This window comes from Echinops telfairi, unplaced genomic scaffold (genome assembly GCF_000313985.2).
Source record: "Echinops telfairi isolate 266 unplaced genomic scaffold, ASM31398v2 ScPeMD7_1957;HRSCAF=2489, whole genome shotgun sequence".
In the NCBI taxonomy this organism is placed as follows: Eukaryota; Metazoa; Chordata; class Mammalia; order Afrosoricida; family Tenrecidae; genus Echinops; species Echinops telfairi.
The window spans coordinates 1860757-1868160 of record NW_022105855.1 but is presented as its reverse complement, the minus strand read 5'-3'; positions in this window follow the sequence as shown (position 1 = coordinate 1868160).

Sequence of the window (7404 nt, the reverse complement as noted above, 5' to 3'; positions counted from 1 at the left end):
TGACCCGCCCCCGCAACCATAAAATTATTTTCGTTGCTACTTCATCACTGTCATTTTGCTATTGTTATGAATCAGGCGGCCCCTGTGACAGGGTCATTCAAGCTCAAAGGGGTCACGACCCACAGGTTGAGAACCGCTGGGTTAGCGCAATGCGAACACCAAAACCACTGTTGGACGGGTAGAGACTTAGATGGAGGCTACGCTGAGAAACAGTATCTTCCGTTTTGAGACTTTCGTTTAATAAAGGTTCCCATGATTCTGTAGCAATACTTCCTGATGTAGGTGGAAAAGTGCAGAACCTCAATAAGATCAGATGACAGAGGGCAGGGCCACTGCACATTTCTAGTTCTTCCGGGGAGGCAACACCCTCTCAAGTGCTCTGCTTGATGGTGAAGGTTTCTGTTAACTGGGCTTAAATTCACAGGCTCTCAATCCCGCGGTCTTGGCATTGATCATCTGCATCGCGGTCAGACTTCAATCTTGGCAAGGGTCTTTGGCAACTCCAAACACAGAACCTGGATATGCAATTTTGCTGGAGGCCACGGCTAGGAACTGGCTGGCGTTGGAAATCTGATGGGGGCACAGACAGTGCTGTGATGATTTTGCATGTCCTACCACATCTGTAGACTCCTCAGGGGGAAAGAGGGCAGAGCACAGATCTGACCTTGAGTGAGATGCACCTCCAGTTATAGCTGCTCCAAGAATTCTGGCTTTGGACGTTCCTGCCAGTTGACTCAGAGGCTACGAAGTGGGAAGAGGAATTCTGGACTTCAGCTTATTTGACTTTGAACCCACAAAAGTTAAGATGTTTTTATTTTAGGTCTTTGAAATGAAACACCTCCCGATTTGGACTCCCAAAAGGATCTAAACTCTTGGACATTAATTTCACCCTGCCCTGAGAACTTGAAACGGTTTATGTTTAAAAAAAAAAATGTTTTCCCAACATAGTTGGCATTTTATTTTTTTTGTCCTTTAATCTCTTCGCTGGCCCTCTGATATACTACTGGCAGGGAAGTATGAAGTGCATAATTAATGTGGGAAGTGGAGAACCGAATGGAATGTCAACTGTGGATACCGAATGACATTGAACTTTAAAACAATCACAGCAGCAAACCTCATGGAAGGTGCTCTATCTCGCTAGTGATCAGGGAGCACATTTTAAAACTGCAGAATGACCAAAATCAGACTTGTTGCCAACAAGCTGATGCTGACATGTGGTGAGCCTGCACAGGGCTGAGGAGAGCGGCCCCGTGGGGATTGCAAGGCTGTGTCTCTTCTGGAAGCAGGCTGCCACATCTTTCTCCTGAAAACGGCTGGTGGCGTCTAACTGCCCTTTCGGCTGGCAGCTGAGCACTGAGCCTCTGCGTCACGAGGACTTCTTAAACTGCAGCATAGTATTCCAAATATGAATTTTAAGCAGTCGTTTCCTTACTGGGGAAAGTTCAGATTCATTTTAATGTATCACGACATACAGCAAGGGGCCTTGGCAGCATGGTGGGGTAAGTGTTGGGCTGATAACCCCAAGGCCAGTGATTGCAATCCACCAGCTGGTCCCAGGGAGGAGGCGGACACACTCTGGGTCTATACAGTTGAGTCTCAGAAACCCAACGGACACCGCCCTCTGTTTTAGGGGGTTGAGGTTTATTTTGCCAACCTGGCCAATAAACACATGTGGGATTAATTGAAGGGGAGGGATCAATGGCTCAGTGAGCCTCACCTTTCTAGTTCTCCGGTCTCTTGCTTGGTGATGGTCGGACCAGGGTCCAGCTGCCTTAGCCAGTTCCCTGCTTCAGCTTACAAGGCTCACTTTCTGCAAGACGTCCCTGAGGAGAAGCCACATGGACTTACCCTGATGCAGCCCTGGGTGCTGGAGCAGCTGTGTGGAGACCCCTGCCAGTGCTGAGATGCTTATACGTTCACTGACTCAGCTTTCCTCCTGCAGTCGGCATCATAGTGTGTGTTTTGTGAGATGAAGGAGGACTTTGTGGATTGGTGTCGGACATATGGGTTAATGTTGGACTTGTGGGCTTGGGCAGCACTGGGTTGGGATGTTTTCTTGATGCGCACTTAGCCTTTATATAAAACTCTCTCTTATACATGAGTTTCTGTGGATTTGTTTCTCTAAAGTACCTACATGAATGAGAATCGACTGGGTGGCAGTGGGTGCACAACAGCCAATGCCCAGGGCGTTTCTCTTGGGAGGGTATGGAGACTGCTGAGTTATTCCACCTCGTAAACCGAAGCCCAGAACGTGATATCAAACTCTGACTAACTGGGTCCCGAATCAAAGTTGTGTGTTATGTGGGTGCATTCTGAAACTTACCATCAGTGGGCTTTTTGAATTTTATTCCTAATCATGTGCTTAATCTGAGGCACTTAGAGACTACTGGAACCTTTTCTGGCCAGATTCATTCAAACAGTCACAAATTGTTCTCCTTCTTTGGAATAAAGCTGATTGAAGGATTACCTTGTCTGCATAGCTGTCGGATTCAGACACTCCTTCATAAAGACTTATTTCATTTTCAGGTGTTAAAAACACCCACGATTTCCTTTGGACTAATGGTCTCAACACGCACGTTCAACGAGAGCCTTACTTCTGTAGTTAGCACAGCGATAACTTCTTGGTGCTCATTAGTTTTAAGCAGATTTCAGCGAGAGGAAATTGTTCAACCCCTACCCAGGCTGGGAAGGAAATATTTATCGAATCCTAAGTCTGTGTGCCTTCTGTTTCAGCAATTCCAGTTTCATCTTACACACGGAGCAGCAAAGGACAGGCACACACATTCAGGGCCACATCGCTTGTGAAGACAGACAGTGGGAACCGTGACAAAGGTCCACAGAACAATTCTGTGCGGGGTTTCAGGAGCTGCAAGCCCCCCCACCCCCCCACTGGGCCGCCAGCCTCATCCTTTGCACTTGGAGCTGCGGGTGGGTGTGAGGCACCGGCTGTGCGGTGCGCAGCCACCAATGCAACCCAGACCTGAAATCACGGCGTGGATGAATCACCGCCTGTCCACAGAAAGCCCGAGAGGTACACACGGCCGGTCTGGAGAGTCACCTGTGTGAAAGTGTGTCCCGGCCGATGAAGAGGACGTCAAGGAAACGCTTACGCTGAGAGGCCGCCCGGTGGAAACCGACAGGGGACGATGAAGCGCGCAGACAGGAGCTGTAGTGAAAGCCACGGCCACTGAGGTGTGATCGCCTCCTAGGGGGAGGAAATAGTATAACAGGAGCCCGTGAAAGCTGAAACCAAGGGGGCAGAGCCACCCCGTGGCACCGTAGTGAAACTGGGGTACAGTTACTAGCAAAGGCAGAGCTGAAGGAGGGCGCAAACCAAAGCCAGGCCGAACACCCTGCCTGCCCTCAAAGTAATCACGGCTTTTAACAACGTTCGGGGACAGAGTTGAGCTGCTCCGTTAGGGGAGGAGGCAGCCTCTTTTTTCTCCCTTGGAGCTGTTGGTGTGTTCGAACCACTGACCTTACAGTTAGCAACCTGTTGTCTCTTGATCCACTGGGCCACGAGGATCCAGCTGTAGGGAGGAAAACCAAAAACAACGAATTCTCTGCCACGGAGTCGGTTCTGATGCAGCCATGTCGGAAAGCGCCGAACTGCTTCTTTGGGTTTCTGAGCTTCATCTTACTGCCTGCGCGGAGCCACGAGGGGTCCATAAGTGAGGGGGAGGCAGGGAAGAAAAAGTCCAACTTCTCTCTCACTCTCCTCTTCCCCAATCCCTTGTTTGTGACCCTCATGGTGCTGAACCCAATCAGAAGCACTTAGAGAGGGAGGGCTGGGTCGGGTACTCCGTGGTCATCAGCCTACAGCACAGACATCAGCACAGAACAGCAGGCCGCAGAGAAGGGCAGAGTGCGATCTGAGGGTGTCTGTAAGACCAGCACAATGTCATCATCCCTTTGTAAAACGCACGATATTGATTTTGTGAAAGAAGATGTGTTTGTATGATCCCACACATGCTGTAAGAACACACGTGGTGAGGTGTCATCAAGTCAGTTCCAATGTAGCGTGACCGCATGCACCACAGAGCAGGGCACTGCCCGTCCTACCAGCTGTTCGTCTTCAGTCAACTGTGCCCATCCACGTCACTGAGGAGCTTCCTCCAGTTCTGTTGATCTTCTACTTTACTAAGCATGATGGGTCTATTCCAGGGATAGTCTCTTCTGAGAACATGCCCAAAGTGAGAGAGACTCCTCACCTCTTTGCATTCTAAGGAGCACTCTGGCTGTATGTCTTCCAAGGCAGTTTTGTTCGCTCTTCTTGCAGTCGGTGGGGTATTCGACATTCCCCACCAGCCCCACAATTCAAATGCTTCGCTTCTGCTCTCGTCTTCTTATTCATTACCCAGAGTTCACACACAGGTGACTGGGAATACCACAGCATGGGTCAGGTACACCTTAGAGCTCAAAGTCACCTCTTTGCTCTGTAACACTTTAAAGCGGTCTTTTGCAGCAGGTTTTCTCCGTTAGTATGCAAGAACACATAGAAAACTATATATCTCAGGGTTGCTTTTTTAAAATCATTTTATTAGGGGCTCATACAACTCATCCCAATCCATACATACATCAATTGTGTAAAGCACATTTGTACATTCATTGCCCTCGTCATTCTCAAAACATGTGCTCTCCACCCTGGCATCAGGTCCTCATTTTCCCCTTCCTCCCCACTACCCCCTCCCTCATGAACCCTTGATAATTTATAAATTATTATTTTGTCATATCTTGCCCTGTCTGACGTCTCCCCTCACCCACTCTCCTGTTATCTGTCCCCCGGGGAGGAGGTCACATGTAGATCCTTGTAATCGGTTCCCCCTTTCCAACCCACCCACCCTCTACCCTCCCAGTATCACCACTGGCACCACTGGTTCCGAAGGGATCATCCACCCTGGATTCCCTGTGTTTCCAGTTCCTATCTGTACCAGTGTACATCCTCTGGTCTAGCCAGATTTGTAAGGTAGAATTGGGATCATGATAGTGGGTGAGGAAGAAGCATTTAGGAACTAGAGGAAAGTTGTATGTTTCATCTTTGCTACGTCGCACCCTGACTGGCTCATCTACTCCCCAAGACCCTTCTGTAAGGGGATCTCCAGTGGCCTACAAATGGACTTTGGGTCTCAACTCCGCACTCCCCTCCTCATTCACTATGATAAGATTTTTTGTTCCGATGATGCCTGTTACCTGATCCCTTCGACACCTTGTGATCGCACAGGCTGGTGTGCTTCGTCCATGTGGGCTTTGTTGCTTCTGAACTCAAGGCTACCTTTATAAAGAGAGTGGAGACAGATGGAGAGGGGAATTTTTAATTTTCTCCTACATCTTATGTAAATTCCTTATAGAACATAGCAATATATAAAGTTACAAGAAGCATGCACTTCTTTTGTGTTTAAGAAAATAAGCAATAATAAGAAAGCATTGAAACACCCAGGTGAAGACATGGTTATTAATAGTTCATTCACGGCACAAAGAAGCCTCTAGAAATCTACACTGACTTTTTAAAAATGTAATAGTCAAAGGGTGGATCTTCTATGCTTCGGGCTTTGTTAGGACTCTGTGTTGCAAGGATTAGAAATTAAATCAAGATTGCTCAAGGAATAGAAAGAGAGTTAAAAGAGAAAAAGGATACACAGATGGCGCATAGAACCCCAGGACAGCAAAAGAAAACAAACCCCAAAAACCCCAAACAAGTAAAAAACAACTTAAGGCTCTCTTCTGTTTGCTTCCCAGCCCTTTGTCTCTTTATTTTCCCAGGAAACCCTTTTCCTCTGCTCCTGTGGGACACCAGGAACAGCACATGGCTGCCCTGCCAATCTTAGTTCAGTTCTGGCCACCGGGAAGACTGGAGTCAGCGCATCCCCAAGTCCCAGGAAAAGCATCATTTTGGCCAAGTTTGGTTAAAATGTCCGCCTCTGGTCCAATTGACGACGTCGAGGCAGCCAGTGATGCAGGACCGTGCAATGCTGTACTGACACAGATACTAAGCCTTTGGGTGGGGATAAAAAGATATTGTTAGAGCAGCAGTGGGCATATATTACAAGTTGCCTACTACAAAAAGAGAAGAGAGTATTATAAAATGATAAGCTAAAAAATATCCCCATAGCTTAAAAGCAAAAAGCTGTTTTTGAGATGGTAAAAAACAGATAATATAATCCTGGATTTATCATGTATAAATGTAGAACTGTTAAAAAAGTTACAGATAACAAATAGTTACTGACTTTAGAATAATAATAATAATACACCTTATAGTCTTCATAAGGTTTGTACATCCACTTTCTATTTAAGCAAAGCCCTGCAAAGTCAACTGAGGGGTCAAGTGATTTGTGCAGAATCACAGTTGAACTGACCGAAGCCCCACGTTTGCACTCCACACACAGGGCACTGCTAATCACAAGGTCAGAGGTTTGGACCCTCCATCTGCTTCCTGGGAAAGATGAGGCTGTCTACTCCTGTAAAGTCTCAGAAACGAAAAGGGACAGTTGTATTCTGTCCTTATAGGGTCTGTGTGACTTGGAATATGCATTTAATTTTTATAGAGGACTACCCTATTGAATCAATCTTCCCACTTTTTCAAAGGTAGTTTAAACTTTTTTAGCAATAAAAATTAAAGGTAGAAAAAATTTCAAGTGCTATTTTTTTTTCTTTAGGAACAATGTATTATAAAACAAACTATGTTTTCACCAAATCCAAAAGCAAATAGAATTGAACATGATCCAACCAGCAGCAGCAACAACAAAGATCAAAACACTAATGATCGCTGTTTGGGGAGTTGGAAGAAACACCCTTGCCTCAGTGTTGTGTTTACTGTGAACTGACTGCTTTCCATAAAAATAGGCTCTGAGCAAAGTTAAAAAAGGAAACCAGTGTTAACTGTTCTCTTGCCATGAAGAGGATACACTGAAAACAAAAAATAGTTTTCTAAATAGTTGTCTAAAAGTGGAGGGATCAAAGGTCACAGATTGAAAGGAAGAGGAAAGGGAAATCTAGCTGGGTCACCTGAAGGAAACACAGTTCCAGGGCCAGAACATGACATAGTCCGTGAGGGTGAATGTGACGAGAATGCTGGTGCAGTGCGACCGTGAAAAGAGCAGGGGACGAAACAAAGAAGAGCCTGCATCCAAACAGCAGGAAACAGAAAACACTACAGGAGACCAGCAGTTTAATAAGCCACTTTAACCGTCATTTAAAAAAAAAATGGAGGGATTGCCTCTGTAGATACAAAACAAGCATGCGTTAAAACCAAAGTTGCAAAAGTAAAAGGAAATAGAGGAAAGAACTAGGAGGCAAAGGACATTTATAGAGGTCTAAATACAGGCATGTACATATGTAAATATATTTTTATATAATGATAGGGAAATAGATCTATGGACTATATTTATATGTTAATATTTAAGGCAG